The sequence below is a fragment of the Podarcis melisellensis genome, assembly GCF_964234715.1.
Source record: "Podarcis melisellensis genome assembly, chromosome: 3".
NCBI lineage: Eukaryota > Metazoa > Chordata > Lepidosauria > Squamata > Lacertidae > Podarcis > Podarcis melisellensis.
In genome coordinates, this window is record NC_138530.1 from 109,854,962 (window position 1) to 109,872,187 (window position 17,226).

At 41.2% G+C, this 17,226-nt stretch overlaps 2 protein-coding genes across 4 annotated transcripts in view; one reads left to right on the forward strand and one right to left on the reverse strand.

The window, feature by feature from the left end:
• Window positions 1-17,226, reverse strand: part of SHLD1 (shieldin complex subunit 1) — a 59,574-nt gene that overhangs the window by 37,384 nt on the left and 4,964 nt on the right. The window contains exon 2 of the mRNA XM_081904774.1: window positions 2,997-3,105. The gene's annotated coding sequence lies outside the window, so the exon portion shown is untranslated. The remainder of the gene's footprint in view (window positions 1-2,996; window positions 3,106-17,226) is intronic.
• The window catches only part of GPCPD1 (glycerophosphocholine phosphodiesterase 1), a 51,720-nt gene continuing 40,815 nt past the window's right edge, over window positions 6,322-17,226 (forward strand). The window contains exon 1 of one of the 3 annotated variants that reach the window (XM_081906236.1): window positions 6,322-6,346. The gene's annotated coding sequence lies outside the window, so the exon portion shown is untranslated. Of the gene's footprint in view, window positions 6,347-6,663; window positions 6,828-17,226 lie in introns of those variants that run through there. The other 2 variants (XM_081906237.1, XM_081906234.1) reach the window with 2 other exon arrangements.

Genomic DNA, 17,226 nt, shown 5'->3' on the forward strand with positions numbered 1-17,226 from the left:
CTGAGAGCCAAGATCAAAATACGTATGGCAGCTACTCAAAATAATTTCTTTACCTAACTCCGAAAAGAAAATAAGGATGAATTATCTGTTCCATGGGATATTTTAATGGCGTATGAGCGACTGCAGTAACATCTGGAGGACCACAACTTTTCCAGAAGAGCAATCTCAAAGTAGGAAAAGCCTGTACACTGAAGTATTATGTGCAGCCCTAGTGCAGGCACAAAAATCATGCATGGGAATCATACTGCTGACAGTAGGGAGAATGTATCACAAAAAGTGTGAGAGCGTGTCCTCATAGTTTGAATGCTGTGACGGATAGATGGGTACAAACTATGCTGCCCTAGCAGAGCCCCTTAGAAGCGTGGGAATCAGTGGCCAGAATTTGTGGAATAAACTTACACATCAGAAGTAAATCTTTCATAATTATATTATGTCACCCCTGTGTTTGTGAATATACAGACATGGGGTGCTACAATGCCAATGACATTCAGCCAAGTCGGAGAAGATGACACCAGAGAGCCCTTTTCCAGCACGTTGCTATTGTCAAGCAAGTGAGAACAATTTACACAATTAGCTTAGAGAAAGCATTACGCCTGCGTGTGTTTTTGTATTTTCAACTGTCTGGTATGGTGAAAAGGGGTTCCGATATTCTCTGTTAGACCCGCTCCACCCTTACAAACAAAAATTGTTTTAAATAAATACACACAGAGAGATCTTTTCTATTGGCTCCCGATTGTGTGTGTGTGTGCTTCTACAGAATGCTGTTGAACTTGCCCTTTGCATCACACTTGCTAGTTAACTCCACAGTATCAGTTTTCTGATCAGAACATGATCGGTTTACTTGACCTAGAGAACGGAGGCAAGGTTAATGCTAATAAGAACAGTTTCCGTGTTAGAGAACAGGGACAGGGGTGAGGCAGGAAAAGCAAGTTATTGACAAGTGAAACTTTGGGTGAATACATGGATGCATGAGGTCCCAAGTTCAGTTACCAGGTTCTTCACTCAAAAGGCTCGACAGCAAGGCTGGGATAGATCTATGCTTGAGACCCTCTGAGGAGGTGCTGCCATTCAGAACAAACAATACCTGGCTAGATGTTAAAGAATATCTACAGAAACATTGTAAAATTAATGAATGTTAGAAGGATGTTGGAATGAAACTACCTTATGTGGTTTTAGCAGAAATGTTATAAAGGTTTAGGAAAAAACAGATTGTTAATTGGTGAAAGGAGGGAAAGTTAAGTTATATTATATTAAGATAAATTACAGGACAAAAAAATGGAAAAGATGGAAAGGATTTGCTGAAATAGTTAACCGAACTAGAATACAAAAAAGGGAGGTGTGAGGAGGTCAAGGAAACAAGCAAATGAAAGATAAGTTATGGGAAGGTTTGATGTATTTTTTTAATTGTTTCTATTTTTCTGTCTTTTTTTCTTTTTCCTTATTGTGATGTGCTGTTTTGTTTTTGTTTAAGATGGTGTTTTTATTTTTTATTTTTGTAACTGTTAAAACTTTAATAAATATTATTTTCCAAAAAAAACCAATACCCGGCTAGATGTACCAATGGTCACAGTCAGCATAAGGTAGCATGTGCTCATATGATTTCTCAGGTCTGGGAATTATATTAACAGGTGGTCAGTTTTTTGAGAACATAATGAATATTTTGCCCAGTTTTTGTGTTTCATTGAACTAAACTAAATCAGCACAAAAGCATTGTTTAACTGAGCAATGTTTTTGTGCCAATTCAAAAAAAGCCTACTGTGAACAGCAGTAACCAAATCATCATGGTTTAATCTCATTCGCTTGCCTTTTCTACTTCTCTAAGAGGAGAGAAGTAGAAAAGTTAAGCGACACATGAATCAGAAGAAGAAGGGGCAGAAAATGGTCACAAAGCTGATCGGGGATTAGCTGGAAAGCAGCTGATTTCGTGGAAATCTAAGCTGGAGCTAATGTTTTTGAAGAGCTCCTCGTTTCGCTCACACCGAAGTGGCGAAGATTGCTCCGACATTTCGACTGTTCTTCCGGGAAACCTGCCAAAGACAAACAAGCTAGCTGCGTGCTCTGACAACACCTGTCATGAAAACAGCCGCCTTCCAAGAAATCCAGTCATGCTCTTTGGAATGAAATAAACAGACCGAGTAAAACTTGACCATCACGGCGCCAGGCACAACGTGACCTTTCCAAAGCATCTGTGTGCTTCAAATGCACATATGCCCTAGTGTTTATCAAGTCCAGGACAAAGAAGACCATCACCTTCAGGAATAAATCAGTGATATATTGCTGCGTGAAGCGGGCGTTTCCACAGTTCTAATCTGCTGATCAGGCCCTGCGGACTCATAGCATTCCCAAGAGTGGAGGAGCAAGGTCAGCTGTTTGTGCTTCATGCTTAAAGCATGGACATCTTGTCCTCCATAACAGAAATGGCTAACACATCTGATCAACCAGCATTCAACCCTACAAAAAAAAACATAACTGCTCTCTGTCTATAAATGCATATGTAGTTGAATGGGGCTGGGTCCTCCTCATAGCTGTTGCTGCTCCCCCAATCTAAATTAGTGAGAAGTACAACAAAGTAAGGGACGCGGGTGGCGCTGTGGGTTAAACCACAGAGCCTAGGACTTGCTGATCGAATGGTCAGAGGTTCGAATCCCCACGGCGGGGTGAGCTTCCATCGTTCGGTCCCAGCTCCTGCCCACCTAGCAGTTCAAAAGCACCCCTAAGTGCAAGTAGATAAATAGGGACCGCTTTCTAGCGGGAAGGTAAACGGCGTTTCTGTGTGCGGCGCTGGTGCTGGCTCACCAGATGCAGCTTCATCACGCTGGCCACGTGACCCGGAAATATCTTCGGACAGTGCCGGCTCCCGGCTTCTTGAGCGAGATGAGCGTGCAACCCTAGAGTCGGTCACGACTGGCCCTGACGGGCAGGGGTACCTTTACCTTTACAACAAAGTAAGGACATGTATGAACTAATTAAAATTTGAAGGCTCTGTCTAGACTCACCCGTGCCAGGATCACTGGGGGGGGGGGGTGATCCTTAGTGTCACGAGACCATGCTATTCTTGTCAGAAAGGAAAGTTCTCGTTTATGGACACCCTTCAATCATGGACAGCTGAACCTGGAAGACAGCAAAACACTTACTGATTGTGTACCCTAAACATCTGAGCTGACAGTAATCAAGACACCCAAACGTTATATGTGCACATGTATAGCCTCTTCTTGGCACCCATTATATGATTTGTCATAGTCTGAAGACCAAGCACAGAAAAGGACTGCTAAAACAGGAAATTAATATTTCATTGTCATTAGAAGGGCATAAATATGTTCTGCACGCTTGGCTGGAGCAAGGGATATATATATATATATATATATATATATATATATATATATATATATATATATATGTTTTAAAGGTTACAAAAAGCAAAAGTAAAAACACCATATTAAACAAAAGCAAGTCAACACATCACAATAAGTAAAATGAAAAGAAAAAAGGAAAAAAGGAAAAAGAGAAGAACAGAAAAATACAAACAATTAAAAAACACAACAACTCTTCCCATAACTTATCTTTCATTAGCTTGTTTCCTTGACCTCCTCACACCTCCCTTTTTTGTATTCTAGCTCGGTTAGCTGTTTCAGCAAATCCTTCCCATCTTTTCCAATTTTTGTCCTGTAATTTATCTTAATATTAATGTAACTTTACTTTCCCTCCTTTCACCAATTAACAGTCTGTTTTTTCCTAAACCTTTATAACATTTCTGCTAAAACCACATAAATTCGTTCCAACATCATTGTAACATTCATTTATTTTACAATGTTTCTGTAAATAGTCTTTAAATTTCTTCCAATCTTCCTCCACCAACTCTTCTCCCTGGTCTCGGATTCTGCCAATCATTTCCGCCAGTTCCATGTAGTCCATCACCTTCATCTGCCATTCTTCCCGGGTGGGTAAATCTTGTGTCTTCCAGTATTTTGCAATAAGTATTCTTGCTGCTGCTGTGGCATACATAAAGAAAATTCTATCCTTCTTTGGCACCAATTGGCTGACCATGCCCAGGAGAAAGGCCTCTGGTTTCTTCAGAAAGGTATATTTAAATACCTTTTTCATTTCATTATAGATCATCTCTCAGAAAGCCTTAATCCTTGGGCATGTCCACCAAAGGTGAAAGAATGTACCTTCAGTCTCTTTGCATTTCCAACATTTATTATCGGGCAAATGATAATTTTTTGCAAGCTTGACTGGTGTCATGTACCACCTGTAGATCATTTTCATTATATTTTCTCTTAAGGCATTACATGCCGTGAACTTCATACCTGTGGTCCATAACTGTTCCCAGTCAGCCATCATAATATTATGTCCAACATCTTGTGCCCATTTAATCATAGCTGATTTCACCGTTTCATCCTGAGTATTCCATTTCAACAGCAAGTTATACATTCTTGACAAGTTCTTAATTCCGGGGTCTAACAGTTCTGTTTCCAATTTTGATTTTTCCACCTGGAAGCCAATTTTTTTGTCCAAATTATATGCTTCCATTATTTGGAAATAATGAAGCCATTCTCACACTGGCTGGAGCAAGGAAATTAAAGGAGGTGCAGTTTTCCAAACCCTTGAAAGCCCTGTGACATGGCAAGCTGCACCTGTGGAGATTCCCCCTACCACAAATCTGTTATATACACAGAATGTTGATACCCTAATATTGAATAGATGCCTCCCCAGTCAATTGTAAAACTAGATTATTTTTACTCAGCCCAGGCACAACGTTGGCTGCTATAGAAAAGCTCTGCAATATGTATCATACCAATTTAATATTGTTCTAAAGGAGTGATAGTGGTTTGGCCAGAATGACTGCAAATGTCCCTTCCTAGGTCAGCGGCAAAGTTGCCAGGCAGATCTTCCGTTGGGGAAGCTGCAGGCAAAATGGTCCAGGAAGGCTTACTGACGAATGGAAAAGTTGATAACCAGTGGGTGCATGGGGTGAGCATAACAATATTACCCTAATGGTTTCTAGGTCTGCTGAAATGACTGTAGCATACCAGCTATAGCAACTCTAGCTAGGCCTAGCTCCCACTAGAGGCAGGCTGCCTGAGCTGTAGCAAAATTCAGACTGCAGGTGCAGACTCACATAACAGAATAAACGCTCCTCCATTAACAGCCTCCCCTTTAAAACAAGAACCATATACGTGGAGAAGGGTTGAAGGTTAGTATAGTAGCCTTCTCTCTGACATTCTGGTTTTCAAGATGCAGGGAATGTTTTTTGTACAGTACCAACACCATCTAAATTACAATGGGGTCCATGGTGCCAGATGTAAATTGAGGCAGTACCTGTCAGCAACAGCAAGCTGTGTTGGGAAAGCAAGCAAGCAAGCCCTCCACCTGGCTTTTCACTCAGAAAAAGGGAGCCCAAGGCAAATTAAGTACCACACAATAACTGGAATTCCTTGCTCTGCAAAGAACAGCCTTTCAACACGCCTTGGTACAAAACTCTTCTTTAAAGTTCTAAACGGCCTTGGTCCAGTATACCTGAAGGAGCGTCTCCACCTCCATCGTTCTGCCCGGACACTGAGGTCCAGCGCCGAGGGCCTTCTGGCGGTTCCCTCGCTACGAGAAGCCAAGTTACATGGAACCAGACAGAGGGCCTTCTCGGTAGTGGCGCCCGCCCTGTGGAACGCCCTCCCACCAGATGTCAAAGAGAAAAATAACTACCAAACTTTTAGAAGACGTCTGAAGGCAGCCCTGTTTTGATGTTTAATAGGTTATTCTATTTTAGTGTTCTGTTGGAAGCCACCCAGAGTGGCTGGGGAAACCCAGCCAGATGGGCAGAGTATAAATATTATATTATTATTATTATTATTATTATTATTATTATTATTATTATTATTATTATTATTATTATTATGTCAGATGTTCTCCTAGCCTGTAGAAATAAAATCATAGCACTAAAGTTGCTTTGTTTCTAGCCAACTTTCTCACACACACAAACACGTGTGTTTCAGCCCATGTGATCATAGTCCAACCAGGCTGAGAAATTCCGGAGGGATTTCAGACCAGCCCAGTTAATCTCCTGCAAGAAAAACAACATGCAGCTGACTACCCCGTACTGAGGTGTCATTACGACATTTGACTAGGATCTGCTGGAAACCCGACGGTTTCCCCTTTCCAAGCCCTCCAAGCGCGCTCCCTCCCCCTGACACGTGTTTCCATGGTAGATGTGCTTGTCTCACAAGAAACGTGGAGTTCCAGGAGCAAAAAGGCGAGCCTCTGCCGGACCCCCTTCTACTTGGCTTATAACGCAGGCTCAGCACCTCCAGCCAGGCAGTTCCTGAAACAGCGGAGGCACGAGAAAACACAGGCAAAAAAAGCAATCGATGTTGGGCTGCAGAGTAGTTCATTTGCCTGCAGACCGGATTTCCTGGTCTTTGCTGATGTTTTGTTTTCTCTCTCGTTGGAGTGGCAGCAGCGCATGGTGTTTATACAGATTACAGATGGGGTGTTTTTAAAAAAATGGTTTTATTGTTAGTCGCCTCGGGACCTATCACGGGAAACAATGCATAAATTGGGGACGGGCGGACACACACGTGTCCAAAATAGAAGCAAAAGACATCAATGTTTTCCCCCTCAGCCTCAGAGCTCCATGTGGTGGTGATTAAGAATGCAAAATAAAAATAAAAATTGCGCAGATGCTTCCTTGGCTAGGGAGGAAACAGCCCGATATTCTAATCCCTCCTTCCTGCTTCTAAACGTGAGAATAAGGCAACACTGCCATCTTTGTTGAGGGCGCGACAAAAAGGAGGTGCAGCGAGAGATGAGGATGAAATTTGTGGTGTCAACTGGTATTATTATTAGTAGTAGTAGTATTAATATTATTATTATAGGAAAACTTGAAGCATAATTTTGCGGGGGAACTGTTCGGGCATGGAGTGGAATTCGAGAAGGAAATCCTTACAGAGTTTATACAGTTAGAAAGCGCTTGGTGGGGGGCTTTATTTTGGGGGGGTGTGCAAAAAAATAGAAGCAGAAGCACCGACAACTTGCATTCCGAAGCATGGCATGTGCACTGCGAAATTTACTTTTAGCCTGTTCAGCGGGGCTTTGCACCCCGGGAAGATGTGCATCGGATTGCAGAAGCACGCATTGTCTGCCAGTGCAAACAAGCTTTCCGTTCATTATTATTATTGTGTGTGTATTGTAATTTCTTAAGAATGAAATCCAATATTGTTATTTTTGTTAATAATAATAATAATAATAATAATAATAATAATAATAATAATAATAATAAATTTATTTATATCCCGCCCTCCCCAGCCGAAGCCGGAGCGGCTAACAACAGTAAAATAATACAGCATTCTAAAATCAATTCATTATAAAATATAGCCCACCTTTTTCCTCCAAGGAGCTCAAGATGACATACGATAGGAGGGTTATTGTTTTGTTTTATTATGTATTTTGTTTTATTATTTTGTATTTTTATGTTGTGAACCACCCAGTGATCTGCAGAGGAAGGGAGGCATACAAATATAATAAAAAACAATAAATAAACAAATAAATGCATGGTTCTCCTGCTATGCATTATTCCTCACAACAACCCTGTGAGGTGGGTAGGCTGAGAGGCCATGACTAGCCCAAGGTCACCCAGTGAGCTTCATGACCAAGTGGGGATCTGAACCCTGGTCTCCCACGTCCAAGTCCAACACTCCAACCACTACACCCCACTGGCTCTGCACATGCTAACCTGCGAATAAGCACCTTTGAACTGGATGGGACTTACGTCTGAGTCGATGTGCACAGGATTGTGTTAAACTCGCAATCCTATGTGTGTCTACGCTCAGGAAATCCTATTATGAGATACCATGAGTGTCTTCAGACAGAAAGGCAGGATAAAAATATTTTAAATATGTAAGTACAGAAACAGGAGGAAATGGTATGGAAAAGAGTCACAGGAAAATGACAATCAAGTTACAATAATAATAGCTACAGACAAGCTTGGATAAATAGACCCAGTTGCTAGGTTTCAGCAGCATATCAGATATGCAAGACCATTTCAGTAGAACTAAAGTTTTTGGGGCCACCTAGGACATTTCAAACCGGCAACGACGGAGGAAAAAGAAAAAGTTTATTTTTATTTTATTTATTAAATTTGTATACTGCCCTCCATCCCAAGATCACCGGGTGGTTCACAACATAAAAATACAGCATGAGAACAAAAAATACATAATAAAAACAAAAACAAACCAATAACCCCACTCCCACAATACATTTAAAAGGACATAGAATGTTAATCAGCCAAAGGCCTGGTTGAAGAAAAACATTTTCACCTGGTGCCTAAATGAAGCCTTCCTTAAGATCTGGTTGGCTACTGTGAGATCTGGATGCTGAACAAGGTGGACCATTGGCCCAATCTGGCAGGCTTGTTTTATGTTCCTAACTGTGGTTAGGGGGATAAGGTAACTTAAAACCATCGTTTACAGAGCTGTCTTATTTTCACTGGCTGTAGTTTAGCCACAGCTTGTTTGTGTTTGGACAATGCACTAAAAGGATTGAAATTGGAGCAAATTTTTTTTATCTTTTCCTCATGCCATGCCAAAGGAGGCAGGTGGAGCATGCAAGCCCAGGAGGAGGCTAGTAACATTAAACCACAGCTTAGCATTACATTCAAATGCAGCCACTGATATGGCGGAACTGTTTGAACACACATTCTCTGGAATGTTGTGAATGCGTATCTAAGCTACCTTGACCATACTTTGGAATGTTATTCTGTCTTCTAAAGATTCCTAGTATAGTGAATTCTGCACCAGATACAAGGCAATTTCAAGTTCACACGGTGACTGCGCTCATTGCTTGTGAAACATTTTAAACAGAACGCTTAAGCGCTTACCTAAATTAAGCAATCAGCCTGTCAAAATGAAAAAGATTACATCTTCACAGTTTGTTGACTCTGGGCCTGTCATTTTTAACATTTTTTTCTTTTTACAATGATGTGCAGTGTTGTTTTTTTAATAAAAAAATGCCTACTCTAATCTGAACTCAATATTTATCCTTGAGCTGATTAGTCTCATATTGTCAATAACTTGCTGATAAAAACCAGTCAAACCAGTATAAGTCCCAAAGATTCAAGCTAGAGTTATCCAGGCAAAAAAAGGATATTACATGCAACAAATATTATGGGTGTCCAAAGTTTTCTTGTTTTTTAAATTGGTACAGTGATACCTCTGGTTATGTACTTAATTCATTCCAGAGGTCCGTTCTTAACCTGAAACTGTTCTTAACCTGAAGCACCACTTTAGCTAATGGGGCATCCCGCTGCTGTTGCTGCATGATTTCTGTTCTCATCCTGAAGCAAAGTTCTTAACCCGAGGTACTATTTCTGGGTTAGCGGAGTCTGTAACCTGAAGCGTCTGTAACCCGAGGTACCACTGTACTTTAAGCTGAATGTGTCTAAGCGTGAGAGTTTAGGACCAGCAGCATTTGTTTTATGGTGCAGGTGTGGTGTGAAAGCTAGTAATCTGAAGCAAACTACCTTCAGCCTTCCTGTTTAGGGTAGCAACAGCCCTACAGAAGAGGCATGTAGAAGCACAGAAATGGGCTTGTTACTGGTGGCACTGGTGTTATGGAGTGCCCTGTTGTTGGCACCTGTCTGTCTTGAAAAACTGGAGGCCCATCTTTATTGGCATTCCACTGCCATTTGAAGACATATCTGTTTGTTTACTGTTTTTATTTGCAGATGTCTGAGTTATATTTTAAATTGTTTGTTCATTGTATGGAATTGTCATGGTTTTGGGCTAGTACAATAATCTTATTTTGATGTAAAAACAATGCCTTTATAAGGCCTCAGCTTCCTATTGAGGTAAGTTTCCCACAGCAAACTCAATAGGACCCACTGGGAGCCCTCCAGGGTCCTGACTCCTGCCTGCTGGACTGGGCTTGATCCTGCTGAACCTCACCTGCCTTCTTCCCCTGCTAGCTGTGAGCCTCAGCAGAACAAATATGCTCTAGTGATGACATGTCACTTCTACTCCAGCTTCCAGCTGTGTTTGTTTCATAGGGAGCAGCACGAGTGATGCAGCTCCTGATATAGTGTTGAGCTCAGTGGAGAAAGTAAAATCTAAAAAATAGAGTGAAGGGAGTCTTAATGTCTGCAATAGCTATTGTGGTGCTGTCCAAATGTTTTGGATCACAAATCCCGTTATGTCTGATCATTGGACACACTGGCTGGAGCGGATGGGAGACCACATCGTCTACCCTTACTTCATGCAATCAGTGGTCAAAACTGAATAATGTGAAGGTTGCTCCTTGATCTTTTATGATAAAACATTTCCGCAAGTGTAAGTATGTGCTTTTCATACCTATTAGATAGCTGATTAGGAAAGCCATTACTATTTTACAGATCCAGCAAATGGCCACTGCACTGCAGTGTCATAAAGTGAATTTGTATTGCAGTGTTATAATCATAAACTGTCTTTAAAAGATTTTTGTTGTGGTTCTTCTGACCTTTCTCTTCACTTATGCATTAAGCAAACAGCAGAAAAGAACTGGTATCTCTCGCCAAGGATTAAAACTGGGTGGAACAGTCAATCAATGAGTCAGAAATTTGGCTTGTCCTCTTGGGTCAACAGTCAGCAATATTATTGCAATATTATCAGTTTGTCTCAGAGTCTATTTCAGCAGGCAGCCTTTAAGAAAACCCAACACCTTAAATGTTGACAGTAATTTGCTGAAGTGGTTCCTGTTTCAAATATGCATTGTGAAACTGGGCTGAGGAAGGAACTGTGAAATCCACCTGCTTTAAATAGAGCAGATTTCCCGATTGCAAAATGCGTATACTGCGCCAGTTGTTAATGACACAGGAAATGGGGAGCCTGTTTTTATTCTAAGTATCTGGATAAACAAGTGGGCAGACACAGAAATTTTTAAAAGTGGGTAGGAGGGAGGGCAGGACAAAGAGGAGGAATGCTGTAGCAGGGGAATGGTAGCAGGTCTATAATGGGAGTGGGAGCTGAAGGATGTGCCTTAGAGGCAGTGGGTGAGGCACCTATTCCTCTTTACCTCCACTTTTTAACCTAATATATCTGTATGCTTGCTACCCACTTAAATAGCAGATGGGATACTAATTGAGTGGTTTAAGGAATGTAGTTAGGGGACTTGTTTATTTATTTGTTTATTATTTCATAACATTTATATACAGATTGATTGTTTAAAACCCCCCACCTCAAAATAGTTTTATTCTCAGTGCAAACAAATTGCACTATGTCCTTGTTTAAAAGATTCTGGGGGGCATAAATCTTACAATCCTGCACCTTGTTAATCCAAATTCTTCCCCCAAAATAATTCTTCAATCAAATAATGTAAATTAAGGGAAATTGAACTACTTTTCTCATTTTATGTATTTATTCTTCAGTTTTTATTATTTTCACATTATCTATTTTGGCTTTGCTCAGCATTGGAAGGGCAATGGTTCTTCATAGGAACCTTCATAGGAAAAAGATTCCCAACCCCCATGGACACACAAAAAAGCTGGCCACAAAATAACAGAAATGTACGGAAATCTCCCATCCCAGGATACCAGCAATGTTTAGCAAGGTGTTTAACATTCTTTGTTTACTTTTCAAAAGTGGTTTTCACTTCGGCCTTGTTCAAACAGGGAGTTAAACCATCAGTTAGCTTTATTATCATTGGTGCAACCTGGCCAAGCATCCTCTTCTGGTCACAAGGAGGAGCCCAGAGGACACAGTAAGGTAACAACCACAGAGAGCTCTGAGCTAGCAACTTGCACCAAGGAGAGTTTTTGAGCTTCCACCTGTTGTCCACCTCTCCTGTATACTAACTACCCTTTTGGTTGGACAATTGCAGACTCTTAAAGGGCCAATAGTCTGGCTTGAAAGTGGGCTCTGCTCCTTTGCTCAATGGCCTACCACCTGCACCACTGGACTGATGAGGTAGTGTAAGAAGCAGTTAGTTCTTACTGAGAGGCTTCCCACCTTCTGGCTCTATGGACCCTGCTGCTGTTGGATCTGTTCAGAATGCTGTTGGTGTGCCATGCCAGAGGACTCCATCCCAGCTGTCATGCAAGGGAAAGAATGAATTCTTTCATTCTGGTACCGCCTTGCACTAAAAGGCAAAAGAATTTATTAACACCAACACTGAACATTCCTCAGCATGCAAGAGTTCTCCAAATTGGCCCTCAGGTTGAGGCCCCTCTGAGCTCAGACCCAAATAAAGTCTCAGTTGTTTAGTTTGTTGTCTTTTGACGCAGCTTCCATCATTTGCAAGTTTAGGCTATCAACCACGTTTTGTAAGAACAGGCATAAATTTTGCATAAATTTCAGCAAAGGCTGTTGCAACATTACTCAGACATTTTTTTAAAAAACCTTCTGTTGTGGAAATCATATGATATAAGTGAAGACTTAGCCTATGATAGAGCTAGCAGAACTCTACAGTGTAGGCAGTGTTTCAATACAGAAGTCAGGAGAGTAACTTTGAAGCTTCTGGCTGTGGGTAAATCTTGGGATGAAGCATTGTTGTTAGCCGCCCTGAGCCCGGCTTCGGCTGGGGAGGGCGGGATATAAATAAAATTTATTATTTTATTATTATTATTGTTTAGCAGGGTTTGTTGTGGAGGGTTGTTGCTGTTGTTGCTGTTGTTTTTTGTATCTTTGATTGTTACGATTTATGTGGAAATTGTTGTGTACCTTTTGATGTTTTGTTTATTGATTGTGACTACTTTTCTTATGTTTGTAGTTACATACTGGTAATTTTTATATGTTGCAAGCTGGCTTCAGCAGGGTTTTAACTTTGGAGAGGCGGCATGTAAATAAAATGACTGATTGACCTTGGGACTGGTTTGCACATGTGAAGTAACAAGGGTCCTTTTGCTTTGGTCAAGTGATTCCTTGACCATTTCAGATGGCTTGGCCCATCTAGTCCAGCATCCTTTTCTCACAGTGGCCAACCAGATGCCTGCATGAGGCTCAGTTGTGCAATGATCCTTGGCAGAATAATGCACACTTATCAAAAACCTCAGTTTAGTTAGATGAAATGGGAAAGATGCATAACAGAGCTCCAACAGTGCACTTATTAGCATCTTCAAATTAAAATGACTGCTAAGATGAATTCACTGAACACCTGCAGCTACACAAAGGGAAATGATTTGCCCCCCAAGAAATGCCAGATGTGAAAACTGAACTTGCCAGCACTGGTATACAACTGAGCTTTCTCTCTCCACTATGGGATCTTTATACTTGCTTGAAAGAATACTGTGGTATGGAGTTTGATGTAAAGAGTCCAAGGCTTATTCCTTTAAAAGGGTTGGAGTAAATGCTGAGAGCTCTCCAACATTCAGGGATGTGTGTTGCTCTGAACATCTCTGCCAATGCTGTGCAAAGAATCTGGCACATAATTTGGCTGCCCTGAGCTTTGCCTTGCCTTTCATTTCTAATATTTCTAGTCTGTGTAGCAGTGAAAAAAGTATGAAAGTGTTGTGCTGGCGCTCTGAGCACCAGCACAATATCCTCTGTTGCCAGGGATAATATATAGAAGCATGATGGGCAGCAAATATATAAAATCATCATCATCATCATCATCATCTGCAGTTATTTGGCTGACATTGAGGAAAATTGGTGTTCAAACCCACTCTCACACACTATTTTTCTCCTACACAACCATTTAGGGCCCCTCTTGTGCACACCCAGGACACTGTCATTTTTGGAAAGATGGACAGACAGAATGATAATAGGCTGGTCCTGAAAATCTTCAACCATCTGCATCAAAGTAATCCCATTGGCCTCAGAAGAGATTGCTTTGGAGTATGTGATTTATTCACTATTGTTTAAAAATCAATACTCCTAAACCTCTCCAATCCTAGAGAAGACAGTATAGTTGCTTAAAGGAGCCGTGTTCATGGCAACTTAGGTAACAGACCTACTCACATCTACTCAGAAGTGAGTCCTGTTGAATTCAGTATGACTTACTCCCAGTGAGGTGAGGATTGCAGCCTTAATGAGACAGACTGTTCACTTGATGGCTACACTGTATTCTGTGCATATCACTTCCACCTTTTGACCCACATCTAACGAGAACCGAAGTTGTGTTCCATAGTAGAACAAGCAGATGAAAGTGCTGAATCAGAACAGGCAATTTCCCCATCTGTCAGCCACACCTCCACAGCCGGCTATAACCATTGGATCAGAGGAAACAAATGGTGTGGTTTGCACACAAGTCTTATCAAGCTGATCAGTAGTCTCAGGGTTATTTGAGGCTCTTCCAAAATCCTCCTGGTGATCTGTTTACTGTAGTCTCTTGGAGCCTCCTACCCTAGCGTTATGCTAGAAGCCATTAGTCATACTGATACAGGACCCACATGTAATTAAGAAGGCCTATAGGCACTATCAAAAGACTGGATTTGTGCCAGGTCTTCTTCTTTTTTTGAAGTGTCAAGATGACACAGATGTCCACTTATAAATACTAGTAAACTGATTAAAGGAGACCTGTTGAGCATCTGTCTGACGGTGGAGACAAGAGGAATGGTAGTCTCTGGTTGGGGAAATCTCTTCATGGGCTTGGATTCCAGCTACTGCAGACAGAGTTCCATTAAAAAGGCAGTGCTTTCATGTCTCCCACTTCCATACACCCCTTGTGAAAAGCTGTTCCTGAGGTTTGTGGGGCTCACTAGAACAGCTTGGAGTACAATTCCAGGGAGTGGAATAAGGTGCTGCAGAAATTGGGGGCAGGTGCTGGAGGATTGGGGGCCCTCCCTTGAGCAAGCAAAAATGCCTTCGGCTTGCACTGGGGCACATTTGGGTCTAAGCCATAATCATTTCTGCATCTGTGATAGTTTTCCATACCAGTAAAATATTAACAGAAATGAGCAGCCACTTCTAAAAAGCTGCCTGTTACTGAAGCCTGTCAGATTCAGTCTGTTATGATGGAAACTACAACAGGCATTAAAACTACTCTGCGGTGTCCATTTAAGCATATGCTAAGAAAATTTCTCCCACTCTTAAATAGTTTAAAGTGATGCCACTTTTGTATCATCTCAGTTCATGTCATACCCCTGGCTTTTCCATGAGGCCAGTTCACAAAGTCGGTTTTACAGCTGTTTAATTTCTGGTGGTCAAAGTACAAAGAAATCAAATGATGAAGAAACCAACTTTCAGCAGAACAGCAGACGGATTGAAGTGTGTAATAGCATAGGAAGTTGGCTTAATCCATGGCAGACCATGGGTCCTTCTAGCTCTGTTCTGTCTACACTGACTAGCAGCATCTCTCCAGGACCTCAGACATGATTCTCTCCCAGTCCTACCTGAAGATGCCAAGGATTGAAGCCAGGGCCTTCTGCAATCAAAACAGATGCTCTTCCCCATATAAAGGGTTTGTTAAACCTGAAACAACTGCCCCTTTGAATTTGGTTACCACATTCTTGCTTTGCTTAGGTCTTTATAATCACTGCAAGTTTTTTCTTGTGCGTTTTTGTATTCTGTGGTTGCAATTTGTCCAGTTCCTCCATCTCTTGTTTGGTGGACACAAGAAAAAAAAATCAATAGAACTAAGGTAAACAGTATCCTTGCTTTGCTTTTTACGTCAGCTTTGCACAACCTTTGGCGTTAACTGTTGGGGGGCGTGTCCACTGGGCAGAGATGGTGGGACAGGACAAATTATTACAACCACAGAATAAGACAAAAACAGCTATTAAGACACAAGATTGTATGGTATAAAGCAAAGCAGGACTATTGAGACTTTCTACTGCTCACTCGCTCTCACCTAAAGAAGAAAACAGTGCAATTCTTGCTATACCTCCCCAATCACACAGACACACCATCTAGTGTGTGCAAACCAAAACTGAGCACCAGGTGAAACAAAGGACAGATTTGTATAGCAGATATGGACACCATCAAAATAAAAGGGAAATGTTAATCAGCAACTGCAGACTTCGCCTTTGTTGTTTTTCCTCTACTACATTTCATGCAAAGGTCACATAATAAGTTGTTTGGGAAGCAAGCACTCCCTGGATTTGTTATGCAATAGTCTCTCAGCAAAAAGAAGAAAAACAACCCATTTGCCTTGTAAGGTTTCAGTGATCCAATCCAAATGACTGCAGAGACAGCTGGATTGTATTCTAAATTCTCCCTTGCAAACTATACATCAAAGTGTTTGGGCCAAAACAGCTAACAATTGTCATCTTCCCTGCAGTTCTAAAGGGCTGTGTACATGGGGCAACTCCTGGATACAGCTCTGGATACTGTTGCCTCTGTAACTAGGAGTAACTTTCATCAATTTAGGCTGGTGCAACAGCTGCAGTTTCTCTTGGCCACATCTAGATGGGACTTCGGAACCTGGAGGTAGTATATATAGCCATCATGACCAGTAACCATTGATAGCTGTGTTCTCCACGAATTTAATCTCTTTTAAAGTCATCCAAGTAAAGTCATGCGCTAAGTAAGGGCACGGCCAGTGTCATCGTGACCCTTATGCAACCACTCACACACCATTTCCATCTCTCAGGGGAGAAGTTATGAAATGATAATGCTGTTGGTACATTTTCCAAACAACAAAATATTTTGCTTTGAGTTTTGGGGAAAACAGTATTTCCCCCGATAAAGACCTGATGATAATGAGAGTTCTGGATTTCTTGAATCAGCTTCCTAATTTCTGAGCATATTTATTTTTAAAAATGAAAAACCTTCAAAGGCCTGCATTTCCCCCAGCAACAAAATATTGTGCTGGCAGACTGTGGTATCTATCCTATGGTCTGGATCACTGAAAAGCATGAGTTGCAATTGTCCTCCTGTTCCTATCCATCCACTTCAAAACATGATCATCTCGGGGAGGATGTTTAATAGGAAACCAGTTCATAACTAAAATAAATAAATAAATAAATCTGTGCCATTTGCCTGCCGGTCTCATTTTATGAGCTGCTGTAATAGTCCATGACAAAGACCTGACAAACCACAACACTGCAGGAAGTTGGTATACTATACAGCTATTTTGCAAGGCTACTTGTTACCCTAGCAATACTACACCGTAAACAAAGATCTCAGGAATTTAGAGTGAAGCAATCAGAGCTAAAACGAGTAGGACTTTCCAGTATGTGACCATACTAGAAAGCTGCAGATCTTTTTGAATACTTCCAGATTTTTTTTTATTATTCACCCATATTGATTTTGCTTTGGATTCTTGGTTACGCATAACATTTAAAACTTATTTGTTTTCAACTGCTTCACAACCAGAGCTACAGAAATC